At 29.5% G+C, this 19,310-nt stretch overlaps 1 protein-coding gene across 2 annotated transcripts in view; it reads left to right on the forward strand.

Moving 5' to 3' along the window:
• The window catches only part of LOC114128769 (facilitated trehalose transporter Tret1-2 homolog), a 73,573-nt gene that overhangs the window by 3,963 nt on the left and 50,300 nt on the right, over positions 1-19,310 (forward strand). The window contains exon 1 of one of the 2 annotated variants that reach the window (XM_050200365.1): positions 3,223-3,389. The exons of the other annotated variant lie outside the window; for it this stretch is intronic. The gene's annotated coding sequence lies outside the window, so the exon portion shown is untranslated. Of the gene's footprint in view, positions 1-3,222; positions 3,390-19,310 lie in introns of those variants that run through there. 2 annotated transcript variants of the gene reach the window in all.

Raw genomic sequence — 19,310 nt, forward strand, 5'->3', positions numbered from 1 at the left:
ACACTACATCGCTTTTCGCATTGACATAGATAATTAATAATTTGTATCGTCTTCCCGTTGAATACGAATAACAATATCGTTCGGAGAGCTGTCTCCCGAGACAATGCGTTTATAATACACGCAATCCGTTTTTCGGAGGCGAGTAAAAAGCCGTCGCGGAAGTATCATCATCATAACCGCCTCGACGACGACTCCGTTCATAACTATATTATTGTGTATTGTACTACCATTGTGTGATACGTTCAAAATGATAAATCGCACCGGCGACGAGCGCACTTTTTCGCACGCGTCCTTGACACTCTACTGTATAATAATATATATAATGGCGTCGCCAAACAGGATTATACGACCGCGCGCGAGTGTGCACATATATCATAATAATATTATTTTAATGTATAACGTGGCTATATACACACACAGGTATAGAGTATATTATTATTGCTTATATAAGTTATAATATTATTATCTATGCGCGTATGCTGCGGAGACGGACGTATATTATACACCGTGTACATCGATCCCAAGGTAAATTTTACGTAAACATTTAAAATCGATTTCCCCCCAAGACGGCTAAATGTAATGCGCTTATACACTATCATGTATGCAGACGAGCTCAAACTTGATCCGAGTCCAAATCTGTATTATAAGTACCTATGATTATCGATTTGCGTATTCTAATACGATATAATAATATTATTATATTATTTTTTAGTTTTTTCAACGATGGTTGAAATGCTCGCAAATTTATAATGTAAATTATTTTATTATAATATTTTTATATCCGTGATTCGTTCTCGGAGCGAGTTTTCTAACAGTAATAAGGAAGACCACGAGGTACTGATCGGTGGTAGGTCGTTTTCTCATTTGCGCGTGCACGATTTTCCCCGATTTGTGTATTTAGTAAATGATAACGACCGAGTAACTTACGAGTATTTGTTCTATTATCACAGAACAACTTCCACAGAACTATATTATAACTCCAGATACATCGAATTCTCTGGAAATAAATCGATGTTTCACCAAACATGCACTACGTTACCCATTTATAATTTAATATACCTACCTACAAATACCGATTTTTGAATTTCTTAGGTAACTTACTTAAGAATTATATTTTTAATAGAGTTGGATTTTTTAAACTCTTTAAGAATTGTTTTGTAATCATTCCGATTTTTGTTATGAAAATTACCTAAATAAATAAATATAGATAATAAATGATTTTTTTTGAAATTTCAATGTATCTTAAAGGAAATACAAACGAGAAGTTTTTGAGTAATTTAACTCAGTGAACTGAGGTTTATATCTCCACGATAATTGGTTTGAAGTGACAAGAGTACTATGGTAATAATAATTTAAAAATTATAGTAACTAGTATTAATTTATCCAAATTCTGTCATTTGTAAAAGGTCCATATAGTTTCCACGTCTTCTATTTTTATGGCTAGAGAAAAATAAACATCGAATTGTATAAAATTAGGTTAAAATAAGAATTTACCTCAAATTTGTCCTCCCTACCCCGCCACCAGAAATGTGATGGATTTCAAACATATTTTGCACATTGTATAGAAAATCTAACATAATATTTATTTATCCCTTGAGATATTTTTGAACAAAACATTCATCCTATTACCAGCTCTTTCTTAAACAAAATATTACACACGCACATTATATAGGTTAAGTATTTTTCTGTAGGTATGTCATCTAAATGGTATTATAAATTATAATATAATAATTATTATAATTCAATTAACAATTGTCTAGTATGGTTTATTTGAAATGAAAATAACATAACAACTATAGATGTACGCACCTATACTTACATCACTTACATTTATATATTATATTGAAATATATGATGAAAAATGTCGTATGAATTGTAGCGAAAAATAAGTATTACAAAGTACTTATTAATAAATATTATTACCTATTTACATTTCCGATAAAATTACGATTGTACACGATAATCAAATCGTATACCTAATATGTATAAAAGGTAAATATTATGGCAATATCTACATCACGCTTAATTATATTATGCAATTCTAACTGCACTCTTCACGACTCAACTCTTGGATCTTTACTATCTATTAGGATTGTTGTACCTATGTAATTTACATTTTGTATTGCAGCATACAATATGCACGTATTGTTTTGTTTTATAATAAACAGACGAAATTAAAGATGAAATTTAATGACAAATTTTTCACTAAAAATGTATCGAAGACCCTCCCTTCTTCAAATAAAATCCTCATCATAAATATACGTATTAAGATACAGCCAATCTTAATTATACGAAGTTACTCATAAAAAATTTTTAATTATCCAAGAATTTGAGTTTAAAATAGTGCATTGCTAAACTAAACTATTGTCATACTTATGTCTATTGTCCAGACATAAAGTACCTACGTGTAAATGTTTACTATTATAGTTGTAGGTACTGATAAATTATCTTAATTACCTCGAAACTCATCTAACAGCAACACAGAATGTTCAGTCACTGACGATTTTGATTTTATTTAGTCAGTACATATTATTATTATGAATTTTATAATTTTAGTAGTTTGGGTTTTTAATACGATACGCGACAGTGTTTTTTTTTTTTTTTTTGTTTATAATCTTATAACACTACTCATTATATAATACGGTCCCATCCAATCACATGCACTGAGATTATAATATATAGTGTACACGGTAATATCGAAGGTACATCAAAACGTATTACTTATCACTGTTGTCGAATGTTTTCGGGCCTTCTAGAAGAATATCGAGATTATTGTTGTCATTAAATAATACAATATAGATACGGTCGTGTCGACTACACAAACGCGGCGCATCCGTCGGAGCAATTAGAGTAATAACCGCGAACGAAAACGCAATATGAGTCACCGGCGCACAATTATTTTTCCATTGGCCTTTGAATCACTGCACCGGTGGAAAGGGGGGAAAGGATGAAACGAGCGGAGATAGACAAGTCGTCCGGCCACCGTACAATACTGTTGCTACTATATTGTTATGTACCTTATGTGCGGTATCTACTACACCCGTGGTCGTTGTCGTATTGTCGAATTATTTTTTTGCGTGACTCGGTAACAGCTGATTAATAATACTTTTATACGCTCGCAAATCGGAACCCTATATAATATATTCGTGCGTTGTACGTATAATTATATTGTTGCGACGCCGCGTGTGTTATATATATTACAATATTGAGTGCGATTTAATCGTCCGCTGCAGAGCCCCATCACTTACTTAAGATCCGTATGTATGTGGTGTAGCTGAGTCGGCTGGCGATTTCGTTCATTTCGTATAGTTTTTCACACAAATATATAATATATTTTATATTATACACCGCAGAAGTTTCCGCCACCGATGCGACTGCTGCAGATGCAGGTACGTCGAGTTTCTAAAAAAAATTACCTTATTCACTTGACGATGTACGATTTTTTTTTAACGGATCAGTATAAACACTATATACGAGTACCTATACCACAGTCGTTTCGTTTTTATTTTATCACATACCATATTCTGTATTTCTGTGTGTTGTACCTTCAAATAAATAAGAGTTTAGTGCACTAGGTTTAATCCGGTCGATTTCGAGAATCTAAAAATGTTTCACCCCCTCGAGTCGCGCAATGCGAATTGGTGGAGTTCTAATTATCAGTATTGAATTTCGCGGACGGGGGTTTGATTCCGCTGAAGAGTATTCCAGCATTATATAAATAGTCCATATTATAACACATAATATACGGACGGGGCACTTCTTAAATGGTAAAATCTTAAATCTCGAAATGTTTAAAACACGGTTTTTAAGCACCTTTGTTCAAATATTCCAAAAATCAGGACTTAAATATTATATCAATGTTAAACGAAAAACAGGGTGAAACACGTGGGAAATCACCATGTATAATGAGTATTAAAAACAAGTTTGGCCACTATGATTTATCGTCTACTGTAGTATCAGCTGTGGGGAAAAAAATCGGGAATAACGGTGGATCACTCTGTATACCGTGCGTTTATATTGCGCGCGCGCGTGTGTGTGTATTGGCGATTTGAGGCAAAGTTATATATATATATATATATATATATATATATTACGACCAGGCCATAATAATAATATGATATCTACCTATCGCCGTAGGTATCGTAATAGGCGTATAAATGTATAATAATATACCTGTTGCCTACTATATTATATTGATGTAATAATAATATATATTAATATGAAATGCGGCACCGGTTATTGTGGCACGACCGATTGTGCGTAAGTCGGTGGCTATCTATCCATTTATACATAATACAACATATCGCGAACATTATATCCATATATATATATATATAGATAAATAACAATCTCGTTGATAAATGAAGACTTCTGTGCCGGTCACGTACGAACTAAACGGGCGATACGGTGTATATAAATATTATATATGTGTAACTGCAGCAGTATAATACAGGCGTATTAATAATACCACGGTAATGTGTCGTGGTATATAACCATAAAAAAAGTATACACCGCGTGATAACCGTTCTGTAGGTATCGTGTGTTTACGGTTACGGACTATACGTATAGGTATTCGGGACAATCTCCGGCTAATAAATTGTACTGTCGCCGCCGAATAAAACGATTTCGTTTATTTCGCTCCGATCGCGTTAAAAAGAAATTGAAATTTACTCGTGTCCGTCGCACACGCATTATATAGCATCGGCGTCGTATCCGGGAATTTGCCAAGGACGGTGTTTAAACGAATCTGCAGTGAACAAATATAGGCGACGGTGTATAGTTTTTTAAAAACATTATACATAGGTCTTACAGAAATCCGCGTTTAAGAGACACCTATACCTACTTATTTATTGGCGTATGCCTACTCGGGGTTGAAATAATTATATAATATTATAAAAATATCTTTATTATCCTGCGTGTTCCTGTGCTTAATGCTTGGATGAATAATAGAGTGAACTGAGTGAAGTATATTAAATAAATCAATAAGCGTACGCACTGCGATTATAATATAGTTTTATATTTATGGATAAGTTTGACGCGAAATTCGATACATTTTTAGTATCATATGATAATATATTTTCATAGATAAAGTTATGTATTTACTAATGTCCCGTCGTAAGTATAACATTATTGATCATTGTAAAGGCAAAAAATAAAACTTGTAAAATCAGTGCAATGTATCTCTAACACTAAATCGTGCACCAAAACTATATGTTTTACGATTAATTACATTTTTGAAACGGAAATTTCGTGGAATTCTGCCGAAAGTTTTTTTTCATACTTACGTTTACGCAGTCGCATTTTCTCGTATGTACGAACGCAAATTTTTCGTATCATATTTTATCGCGTATGTCGCGAATCTGATTATGTAACTCGTAACATTATAATATCACATAGATATAGATATCCTAAGCGTGTTTATAAATTTGTATGTCGTGGTATGCATTTTTTGTTCACCTCTTCGTTCGACCACCGCGCCACTTGATACGATGTATTAAACGACCGACCTGTAGTTAGAAATAGGTATGCACATAATAACTTGGAAGAAGTATTACTCCTCATTAACATAAGTGTCAGGAAGCTACAAATATATTATTATTGTAATAAAAAAAAAAATCTATATTATTATTATTACAATATTTAGGACAAAGTGCTTTAGAAATAACTAAACTATAAAAATTTAAGTAAAAAAAAAAAATTTTAATTAATTTGGCTCTCAGGGGGGGCATAGTTTCGAAGTCGTCAACTCCCTTCAGTGTGCATACCATAATAATATTTTAGTGACAGTGCACGCTGCACAACCGTTAAACTCATGGTTCTGTTATAAACGAGCGTTTGCCATTATTTTGGTACACAACGTAGAATACGGGTACGGGAGATTTTATACTTGTCTTGCAAACAATGAGGTGATCGACTCTCCGCTCTCTTTTATTATGTATACAGTTTAATATTAAAATATTTTAATAAAACTAATCGATACTTGGTAACATTAAATTACTATCGTCCACTTTTTTTTAGTAACTTACGTTTAACACGTCTATATCGAAGCTGAAGTCCAATAGGTCACAAGAAACGATGATACGATTACACAAAAGTATATACGTACCTAATTGTCACGACAAATAATTTAAAACGCTGTTGGCGTGTATGTATATACGTATTAGAGCTTATATTAATTACCTACGAATGTGTAAAATACTAAAATATCGTCATAAAACCAATAACTTTTTCGCTTATATACTCAAAACAGTCAAAACCTATGCGTAAGGTATTTAACTAGCTGTTTTACAATGTACTATGTATACGTTAGCAATGTTCTATAATAGTAATTTGATCAACCATAAAATACCACAAGTGTACAAGACACCGTATAATATAATATACTATTATATACACGCATAAGCTGATAATACAATAATTTGTTCTGATGTAATTTGATTATGTTTGTCTCTATTAATATGAGGACTGTATGATGTAAACACGGCTATTAAAACTTAAAAAAACATCCAAGAAAATGACAATTCAATGTTAATAGATTATTATATACATATATTCGGTACTTCGAATGAAATTAAATAATCAGTGTCTGTGTTCGTTTAATCGACAACTTGGTTATAATACGCGGATTAACATAATACATTATTAATTAATTGAAGAAAAATTATAACTATAAATGTATTTGCATATGAAACATTTTTAAATTTTTACCATTAATTGATACAGGTTATTATTTATGTATAATATATAGCCTATGCCTACATCTCGCCCTGGTACATAAAGTAAATGGTAAAATTGTAAAACGATATACCAACAGTATTTTTGAATTTCTTAAATTCAAAATCTAAAATCTAAGCTTTTAAACATAAAAGGTTGTTGTTGATGAAACATTTCTTTGAATAACAATATTTTAATTTGTAGTATAGCCGGATAAATAATGACAATAAATTGAGCACATGTTAGGTTAGGTTAGGTATACCAAGAAAAATTTACTGTCTACATATATGATATATTTCATTGACATTCAGTGAAAGTTTCCAACACGAATTGATGCCAATTATTAACAGATAGAAATTTGTATTTCTATACCAACTCATTTAAATACGCAATATTAATATTGATGATTAAAGGTAACTATAGGTAGTTGTATTTTTTTTTTGCTTTCTCAAAATTAAGAAAAATCCCAGTTTCGAAATAGTTGACCTCCGTATCATATTTTTCAGTCCATAACCTCAGTGCTTATGCCAAAATGGTTTATGAGACGTTTTAACGTTTATATATATATATATATATGTTGCCAAAACCTTGAGCCACAATATATAGAATAACTTTTAGACGATTGTCACCGTGAAAATTTGTAATTAAATTCATTATTTATACACTATTATGTGAATTATCATATACTATTAATGGTAACTAAACCTGATTACAATAGGTGTGTTGGAAATAAATCGTTTAATCGGGGATATTTATTATTTTTTTTTTCAATGGATGAAGTAACCCAATATTGAGTATAAGACGAGTATGCAAAAAAGGAATATTTAAATATACGACATATTATTAATAAATTACTTTTTGCAAACAAAGAATAGATATTTATTTAAAGTTTAGACAAATAAAACATTGAATTTTAAATAATATGTTTTCATAATAATTTACAAATTATTATTGAAATCTTTTTCTCGTACATTAACCTTTTGTAAGACATATTAAGTAAATAAATTATATAAACTAAAAAAAAATCGTAGTTATACAGTATACAATTAATATTGTAATTTATTATTTAAATTAACTTTTTTTTGACCTATGCCATTTTAGTAAAAAAAATCAAAGTTGCCTGGAAGAATATTTTAAATTGTTAATACATTTTCTAAAGAATTTCAAAGTCTGTGAGTAATCTAACAAGTAAAAAATTTAAAATGACAATTATATATCCATACATATAAACTGACATACAATGTTTATAATAAAATATTAGATGGATGTGACTTGTGATCAATATAAAACAATCATATTATAGGTGTGAAACAATTTTCTAAATAAACTCGTTTTATTGGTTAAAAATAGTAATGCAAGAAAGTTTTTTTCTTAACTTGATTTTAATTATTCTCTCTTTTAACATCATCTTGATGTGATATTTAATGTATTTTGGATTATTTCTTGTTACTTATATACATTAATACTAAGTATTAGATAAATTCAAGTTCTTTATTATTATTTTATTAAGATATTTAACTATCCATATTTAAATTAATTGTTGACTTATTTATATGTGCTAGCAATAATTAAATTTAAAAAAGTTAGGTACTAATTATAATATCAGATACATTGAACCGAAAACCCATGCATAAAACTGTTCAAGTAGATTAGCTAGAGATATAATATCCAGCATTCAATACCTATTATTAATTCAAAAATTTTTAACAAAACCTGTATATTATAAAAAAACATTTCCATTTTTCCAAAAAAATATCTATTTATATAGATACTATTATACAACTAACATTGAAGACATAATATAATGATGATTTATTTGTATACTCGTCCAAACAATTAATATCTAATTCTATTAGTGTAATAAATACAGCTGATGAGACAATTGGAAGTGTCGTTAAAAATAATTTACATTTTTATTGATCTACATGTAATCTCCTTGGGGTGATGGCGTAGAAGAAGGTCAGATTCACAACCAACACTTCTTCCAAGTTGCTAAAACCAATAAAACAGGAACCAAATGCGTGTTGAGGTTGTAATTGTTGTTTGCTTGGAGAATGGCCAGATCTGGCGGTGTTGAGGACACTTTGAAAACGTCAGAAGGTCATTAACCGAAAAACGCAGTCATATACATAAGCATGTAAGTCGGAGCGATAGGTACCTATATAAAGGTAAAACAAGAGAGATAAAACAAATCTAATAACAACCTTCTTAATAATGTTATTAGTTCACACAACAGCCGAAGGATTATTACTTAGGTAGATTTACTGTCGCGAGCACGTGTTCGATTAATAACAATAAAAACGATAGTGATATTAATAATAAAAAATATATTTTTATTTCTATGGCATCGACAGAAATTACAATAAATTGTTTTGTTGAATTCGGTCGGCTGAAAACCTTTATGATCTGCACCCCGATACTCCCAAACGATGAAGACCCAGAAATGAATCTGCCCATCAAACAAACAGGACAACAATCGCGACGCGATGTCATGAAAAACATAAAATCCATTACTGCTGACAGATCAAGTCCGACTGTTGGGTTGTTATACTATACGTTAGATCGAAATTGCAAGTTATCCTATAAAATATTTAAGTGTCTCGCAATTCGTGACATATAATATACTACGATCGAGTTCTAAAATCTTTGTAATACGTACTATAACTCTAACCATATCAAAATAAAACGTACAACAGTCTTTGGCCAGTTTAAAATTAATATTGTAAAAATATTGTCTAATCACATCAAAAAAAGTTATTCGAATACTTATAACATATAGGTTTTATAATATTATAGAGTTATGAGGTGTAGTCGACTATAAATATTTATGAGATGTGGAGATCCTTGTTTAGTGTTATTTTTGCCGGATTATAATATATATATATATTTATTGTATAGGAACTACATTACATTATATGTAGCCATGTAGGTACTGACGTACGAACCGTTTAGGTAAATAAATAAAACAAATGTTATTGTTTTTAAACACCATCATTCGTCGTGGACGAAAAATTACCATAACACGATTTTGTAATGTTAATATATACGCAGCCGTTATTAATATATAAAAAATAAAAACAATCAATTAAATATATAAGTAGGTATGTATAATTATTATGATTTCCACTAGGAATAGAATTCGAATTGGATTTTTTTCTTTTGATATTATTATTATTACCGCAGAAGAGAAAAAAATCTATAAAACAAATACGTAGTTGCTGCAACTCGTGCGTCATGACTCTGTACGCGCATTACATTAGTTAGGTTAGGTATCTAATACGTATTGCGCGGACTGCGGGCAAAACCGATTGGAAAAAGTTTCGAGTCGATATTCGTCGTAAATAATAAACATAATCTGATATCAAACCATCGCGGGGTTGAGTAATAATATATTATCGCCGTGCATTGAGCATAGAGCTCCAGCTAGTCGATGACAATAGCGACGACAATAACGTTACTTTGCATGTCGTCGAGACCTTGTGTGACGATTAAAGTTATATGTATTACTTATTGTGACGAGCAAACGTATAAAACACGAAAATATTACCCAAAGCATATACCGTCTTAACTATACCTATTATATACGTGTCCATAGACGTAACACAGCGAGGAATACATATAAATTCAATGTGTTACACTATACGCGTCGAAAATCTGCAAAAGCCGATGAATCGTCAGTAAACCTTTTCTCGTGAATTTCTCAAGCGATGTAATAACTATATCGTCTTTCCGAAGTTCTCTCCGGAGAAAAGCTATACCTACACGTAAACTTAAAAACAATTATTCGACCCTTGAACGAGTAAACAAGACGATCCGCGGTATCATTTCTATCCGATCAAACGAAATTGTTCGCTGTTTTGCATACTCGTGAGTCATAGTATATAATATTCATAAATATTGATAATATTCCATCTGTAGTAGTTTATATTATATTATCTTCCATCATATAATCTAAGAAATTAATGACAAAAACAAGATGTTTTTTTCTAGTTATTTACAGTTTTAAAAAACAAATGTATAGATACATAAAAATATCGCGTTAATATACATTTCACGCTTGTTTATTATTTTAAAATAAGGAAAACATCAGCAAAATAAAAGAACGTAATAATGACTATTATACGTAAGAACTGGTTACAAAAATCATATACTTTAAAAAAACACTCAACTTTCAGACCAGCCAATATTTTCATCTATAAAATAATATATTATGGATCAATATTCACTCCAATATTGAGTATAAAAATTCTATACGTCTAGTAAATATTAATAGACAGTAGTTGAACGATTGACAAATTTTACTTGTTTCACATGTGTAAGACAAAGCTAACGAGTGCGGGCGTTGCGTCCTCTTATAAAAGTGAAAGTTATCCTTCTATAGCTACTAACAACTATGACGTAAATTACAGACTTAAATATAAAAAAAATTATAACCATCCTTTTAATCGTTTGTTGCACATAATATGTCCACTTGATTAAATCTAAATTTATAAATTAATTTTATGAAAATTAGAGTGTTAAATAATTTATTTGATTTTGTGCTTATTTACTTGATTTTTCTGCCGGCTAAATTGTATATTTCTAGTGGACTCATCTACATTATCATTACTAAAACTAATTAAGAGTTGAAATACCTATATCATTAGTGTCCATGAAAAAAGATAAAGATATATTCCACATTCCTATACATATTGGTTGGAAATTCAATCGACCAAAATATTTCAATTTCAAAACATAAAAACTACTGTTGACACGAAACTTTTCTATTTAGTCGTTGTTAACAGACAATCGTTTAAATAATTATACCTAACGAGGTTTTACCATTTGTGAATAAAATAATGATTTAAAATATATTTTATCCACCCCGTATATCCTGTTTAGATAAACATTTTTTTACAAATTGTACGAAACATAATAATAATAATAAAGATCGTACCTAGTGAATCATTTATTGTATTTATAATTCATATATTATATTATATTCTAATGGGTTAATGGACATTTTATGTGATTTTCGTAATCGATTTTCAATGTAATAATACGCACTTATAATACATCAGTTGTATTTGCGGTGCCTTATAGTGAACATTCGTTTTAGTATATTGTCTTGGTGATCCCAGGTAAGAAATATTACCAATAATTTATTTTTATTAAAACTAAATTTATGTCCAAAAATTTTCACACATTAGATCGACCCGATTATTGATATAAATCCATGATGAAATATATTGGCATTTCGTTAGGTATACGTTTTACGTCGTATTTTATAAACGAATAACATCATGCATTATAATATATTTTATTATAACTACGATACAATAGTACAATTTACCTCAGAAAAGTTGATTTAAATAATATTAGTTAAAATATAATTATTATTATTATTCTGTATATATTACTGGTTTAGTCGTATGACAAAATGTGCGTGCCGTTGTAAAATACTTTAGTTTTGCGAAATAACTGAGATAGTGTCAAACCATTAGCAGAGATGATACTAGTTTGAAAATGTAAAACAAAAGGTATTTTAAATTTTAAATTACTGTCATTTATTGTTGTACCATAATGGTGTAGTATCTATTACTTTCGATTTGTTTTAATTGTCGAATGTTGCCAACCGCTTATATTATTAATACTTATAACCTACACATTGTGCAGCAGTGTGCACCCTAATCATGATTTCAATAGTATATTCCGAGTGACGAGCGAAATTGATTGACTGTCGTTTTTTATGTATATGATTAAAACGAACATAATGAGAAGACACTTTAAATCTAAAGTAGGTATGGAGAAATGACTTATGACTTGTGTACTTATTTCAAATTTCTAAACAGTTTTATCTTTTTTTTTTATTTTGAGATCAGCATAAAATAGAAATTTGCAATACAATTCAATGGTATCTTCATTTTTATGTCTTCTCCGTGTATTAGAAATTAGAATTCTAATATCCTACTGAAATTGTACTTTGGAGTTTCAGAGTGATGGAAACACAATAATAATGAACTACATAAGTATCAAATGAAATACTACATTTTGTTTCTGGCCCAAATGGGTTGAATCCAAAACGAATTATTTTTGTTTGGAAGAAATGAGTAACCCCCAGCAATTGTATTTATTCGATTTACTTAATTTATTCACTTACATGACAAAAACTTATTTACGCAATAATATATTTGAAAAATTTATCACGTGCCTCAATTCTCGGATGCTGATTCGCCGAGGTTATTCGATATTTCGAATTTATTATAACCGAAGGGCCAGACGTGCTGAGACGATGATTTTTGTTTTACATATAATTTAAAAAAAACTTTTTATGAACATTTTTGAAAAAGTCAGATACAAACATCAGTTAAAAAAAAAATACTGAACAGTTTTAATTAATCGAATATTTTCGAATCTGCTATTGAATGCGAATGCGAATATACAATCGCTATTAATAAATACCCTATATTATGATTTTTCTCTGTGAACCATCCTAATCATATGAAGTTTATGTTAATTTTAATAATGGCCCATTTGACAATTTGTTTGATTTCCGATTAAATTAATGGTTACAGCTTCTAAAAGGTGACCAATATTCGTAAACTAATACTCGTTTAACTATACCTAATTTAAGCGTGTATTTTATAGCTGATTGTTTTCAAGACAATTAGTGGATACGCAATTTTACGGAGTATAATTCATTATTCTTACTGTGAGTATTGTATACATTATTAATAAATAGTTATGTTATTGTTAATGCCATCGATAACACGATGTGTCAGAAACTCATCTTTTTGAATCTATTTCTTACACAATAATATCAATAATATTATTATTTATTATTACCTGTTTTAAATATTTACTCTAACGTTTTGTTTATTTTGGTACAAATTAGTAGGTAGATTTCTTATTGTTTTTGTTTTTGTTTATAATATAAGACTTATATTATAAGTCATCGATAACTGATTGACGATTGTACACTATAGTATAAAGTTACTTTTTTTCTACTTAAAATGATAAATAAGTTACCTATATGTATATTATAACTATGAAATGAAGAACACTAGTTATATTGAATATCAATGATTACAAAACGGTTAACACTATCTATCCATATGTATATAAAATACTCGTATTTTGTGTTATTAACGATGTATTAATGTTATTAATTTGATGATTGATTTAGTAACTATTAACAACTTATGCGTCAATATATAGATCTATTTTAATAAATTTTATTATTTATTAATTATTATTAATTAAACATACTAGTTTAGTTTAATCATTAAAATACGGTTGTTACTTATTACTCGTTACACTGTACTTGAATGGTTTTTAAAAGATTTTTTGAATGATTTTTTAAATGTGACGTCTGGTGGGTTTAAATGTTAAAGTAATCTCCCGAAAAAAAAATATCTATAACCTACCTTTATTATGTTTAATAAAACGTTGATTTCTTATTCTTAATTATTAATCAAATGTATAAAATATATATACTGATTATTTATAGACAAATAACTTGATTTTTAAACATCAACTTAAATAAATACTGACATCATATTCCAATAGTATTAAGTATTTACCGAATACTCCTGTAAAATAGCTGCAAATCCATCACAAATCACAATACATTAATATAAGTATATTACTGCAGTATTTAAGCATGATTTCGATTGAAAACCATATAAAATATGTAGTTGAGTGTGTTTAAGTCTACGTGAATATGTAATTATCGTTTTGTGATTGATAACGATTATTGTGTCGGTAACATAAATTGTCGACGAGTTCTCGCTTGTTCATTTGTTCTCTGTACGCCACCGTGGCGCCATTAAATCGCTACGTTTGACGTACCTACTACGCATGAGTTTCGCAAGTTTCGTTTACTGTTCATAATATACAGGGTGATCGTGATTCACTAGGAACGATTACCCCCATTTTTCATTTAATATTAAATTGGAATATCTATTCTAATTTTTAAGTATTCTTAAGGACTTTAATTGATATTTTAAAATACTTAAATTTTATAACATCAACGAAACTAAAGGAATAATCTTGTTGTAATACAAACTTTTTTTAATAAGAACCACCATTTTGTACTTTAGTCTTTAAATAGGTATTTTAGAAGATGATTTTTTTTTAAAAAAAAAAGAATTATGATGTATACAAACTAAAATTCGAATTAGTCTAGTTTCTGAGCTCTTCAAGTATATTACTAATCTTAATAGCCTATGATAACAAGTTTAGAAGATATGAAGACTAAGATGATTTCATCCTAATAAATCTTAAATTTAATACAATTTAAAATTTTAATAGCTGTCTGAACTTCAAGTATAATAACTATTCTAAATATTAGATATTTATAAATTATACGTTTAATTTAAAAGGATATTAATACACCTTATTTAATTTTACATAATATCATTATTAAGTACTATATTACAATTCTTAATACATAAAATTTAGTAACTCAGAAAATGTTCGTTTGAATTCTGATTTATATGTATCAATATATAAACAACTTTCAACTAACAATGTACAGTTTATTCGGTAAGAAAAAAATAATCAGAAGACTCCTTAAAATATGGATACCTTTAACTAACAATACTAAAAATATCATAATTTGAATAAATGCATTATTAAAGTATAAAAGTGGCGTAGACACGTTTGATGAATCGTCCTGTATATATTATTATGAATATTATTAGAATATTGTTGGAATAACGGACGGTGGGAATTTCGAAAAATGTCACAATAATAAATGATTTAGTTTTAAGGGTGCTCGAGACACGTTTCATATCAGATCAAACATTAAACAATTATGTATCTGTGTTTTAGTACCTGTACAATACGCATACGATATACACGACGGTATTGTTTATTTAGATGAAACCACTTGCGCGACCTAATCGTAAAACACTCGAAGACATTTTCGAGTGATCGACTGCGGCAGAGGACGTTCCCAAGGTATCGCGTTGCCAGTTTATTCGATCAATGTTGTAGATATATATATAATTTATTATTATACGATATTCTATACTTTTAATATCGACATAAGATGTTATAACATCGGGACGGTATATCTGCAGCGAACAATATAATAATATAATTTTAAAATTACAATATCGCGAGGTACAAATTGTGGCTTATCAAACGTTATTGTCGACTACCGCGCTGGCCACGGTTTGTCACGTGCGCGCGGGTTTAGACCTACTACTACTGTGCGTGATGTGTAGTACATTGTGTACTCTCGTTTGTTCGTGTACCGACATGAATGATATAGTGATTATAAACTGTATAGTGAAATCTCCCAACACCCCTCCCCTTAAGAGAAAATTGAAAATTGAAAATAATAACGTTAAACATCTACGAAAGATATTTTCGAACGGTATTCATTATAATAACGAGTGAGATGAGTGATGACTAACGATGGGTGTAATATGCACCTGAGTTAAATCTCTATATAATAACAGGTGTCCGCTAATAGAGGTATTATTGCCATCGTTTAGTGTAACGATTGAATTATGTCCGCGTTCGCCCATAGTTTAAAAGCAACGTGTCCCATACACACACATATATATAGGTGCACGCTAGTGGCATGTTTCCACCGTCCGCTATTAGGAGGTGTCCGCTAATGATGATTTAACTGTATTAACCTTTACAATGTGTCGTTTGTGAAACAGTAGGTATATAATATATCGTATAGTGATAATATACACTCCGAGCTCGTCACGACCGCGACGTATACACACCTATATAATACGATAATTAATCATAAGTGTCAATTATTATATATTTTATTATTGAATCGCCGCCGTGTGACGTAGAAATGTGCTGCAGAAAGTAGAAATGGTCGACCTCCTATCCCCGGGCGAGCGGCTGCTGCTGTGCGCGTGGGGCGACTATACAACGCGAAACGTCTGTCATTTCGCGAGCGAATGACGTCCGCGACGGCCGACTTACCTCACCGCGGCGACGATTATATCGTATACATCGCATTGTGCACTACCGAGATCGGTGAGATCGTATATAATATGCGATAGTTGGATAAACATTATCGTTATTGTGCACATTGTAACTTGTACAAGACGATACGCTCTCCTTGCACAGGCGAAAACGTTATCAACCGCGGTCGCGCGCGCGATCTAATTTCAGATAACACGGTTGCGAAAATATTATTGTGTTATTATATACACTTACATTACGATGGGTATTATTGCGGTGACCTGCGGCTTGTCGTCGTCGATCCGCCGGAGACGACACAGGTTCAATCGATTATTATTACCATATACTATCATTATTATTTTTTTATTATTATTATTATTGTGCGTTACCAGCAGCTATTGCGTTGAAAAGGCAGCACATATTATATATGTATATAATATATATACATTTACAGTCGATGTACAATGATGATAGAACCGTCGAGGTTTGTGCTAGATGGAACAACCGCTGGGAGTGCAGCTGTAACGTTAGCGAGAAATGATGTTTAAAACCGCGATGTATTTAAAAATGTAAGAAATCTCGCGAGAAACCTTTCGTAAAACGTTCAAGTTTTTTTACTCTCCAACAACCATTTTATCGAATAAAAACTAAAAAAAGACGAACATTTAAAATATCTGTAAATTTACCTGGTTGTATTTACCTGTATGTAACATTTTTTTATTATTTCTAAAAACTGCTTAAATAAATATCTCACAAAAAACGTCGTGTCTTTAAAATTATTCATTTACAAATAATAATATCGATTTTGTCAAAAACTTTCTTGTTAAGTATTATTAGTCAAAAAAAAAAAAAAACTAGAAATGTACACTTCAGTGTAAAATTAATACATTTATTGCTCAGCTTATAATATTATAATACAATATTATAATTTAAATACTTAAAAGCTTAGCTGTATTCATTCTTAACTCAAATAATTTAAAACGCACGGAAACATTTAACATATAAATATTTTTTATAGGCCTTACCTATTAGTTGTGGACGTTGTGGTATCTATAATGTATCGCATAAATCGGCATTTTTGTATCCGGAACTTAAAGCATCAATCTCATAATAGAATAGTTTCCGGTTTATTTTTATAATAATTATCTGTATAAATGTTTGAGCAATATCAATATAATATATACAGTAAATAAAAATAGTAATAATAATAATATATTCATGGCAATAATGATTATATTTTATTATAAGTTATAATATCACATTATTATTACGGAGGCAGATACAAAGTAGCTAATTGCAGAATTATGCGACAAATAAAAAAAACTCTCTTCGGTAGGTATTTGTAAGAATAGCCTTCCGACTTAAATGTATTTTATTAAAACAAAAACTAGGTTAAGGATTCCTTTAAATCCACTTCTTCCGGCGACAAGTTTGTTTCATTTTGCGAACGTGAATACATCAACTTGCATACGTCTATACACGGCGGTTAGTTTAAAATTAAAAATCCTTTTAATATATTTATTATACTACATTTGCGAGTACAGTAACGTGTAACTCTATTCTAAAAATGATATTAAATGTATGTTATAGTTAAGTAATAACTGTGATCCACATCACATTTATTCCTAATTAAAATATTTAGCTGTCTTTAAAATAAAAACTGTTTTGTTGATTCCCACAAAATGATACACTTTTCGAAGATATATTAGAAATGAATAGACTTTGAAGTATGCTTATACATTCGTTTTGTAACGTGATTGATATAGACAATCTTTAATAAATATTTAAAAAAATTTTAATTTAAAATCTGAAATATATTTAACTATTAATTCAAAGTAACTTACAATGTGATCCCTTATTGTCATTTTCGTTATTAATTGTTTTCTGGTTCCAAGATCTAAACAAAAAAAACTGTTTAGTATAAAAAAGAACTATTTAAGGTACGACACTCATAGTTAGGAAACTAAATTTATAAAAGATACAAAAGACAATGTTTATGTTTCGTAATGTTTTGATTTATTTTTTGAAATCATGAATATAATACATTATATTTAAATTTAAAAAATACAAAAATTTTAGATTCAGTACAAATATAATTTATTGTTTTAATTAAAAATATCAACAATATTAAAACACTAAAACACAGCGAAAATACTGTTTTATTTGTGTATAAACATGGTTTCTTAACTATGAAAGTAATTTGAGTAGTTCTTTTTCACACGAAATTGTTTTTAAAAATAGTTTATGTATATTGTGTAGCGTTCTGTTGATTTTTATATATTATACAATATTTAAGTGGAATAATTTCAGTTAATTTTTTTTAATAATTAAAATATTTTGAAGCCTTGAAAACTTTGAAAATTCTGTCAAAGTAATCAACCTGTATAATAAGTGATATCGACAAATTTTTAAACTTGTAAGTAAATTTTTAGTACTTTTTAATTGTTTCAAGAGTGTTTTTTTTTTTAAATAATTGAACTCACCCAGATAAAATTGTATATTATGTAAATCAGTAATTACAAAGACGATTTTTAATCGTTTTTCAATATTAATATTCGTGTATACAACAGTTACCGTTAAATTTACACAATGTCATAGATTACACAATTACGTACACTTTGATTGTATTTCAAGTAATAGTTTTGTCAAAAAAAAAAACAATATTTTTAATACTA

The sequence above is a fragment of the Aphis gossypii genome, chromosome 2 (assembly GCF_020184175.1).
Source record: "Aphis gossypii isolate Hap1 chromosome 2, ASM2018417v2, whole genome shotgun sequence".
NCBI classification, from domain to species: Eukaryota; Metazoa; Arthropoda; class Insecta; order Hemiptera; family Aphididae; genus Aphis; species Aphis gossypii.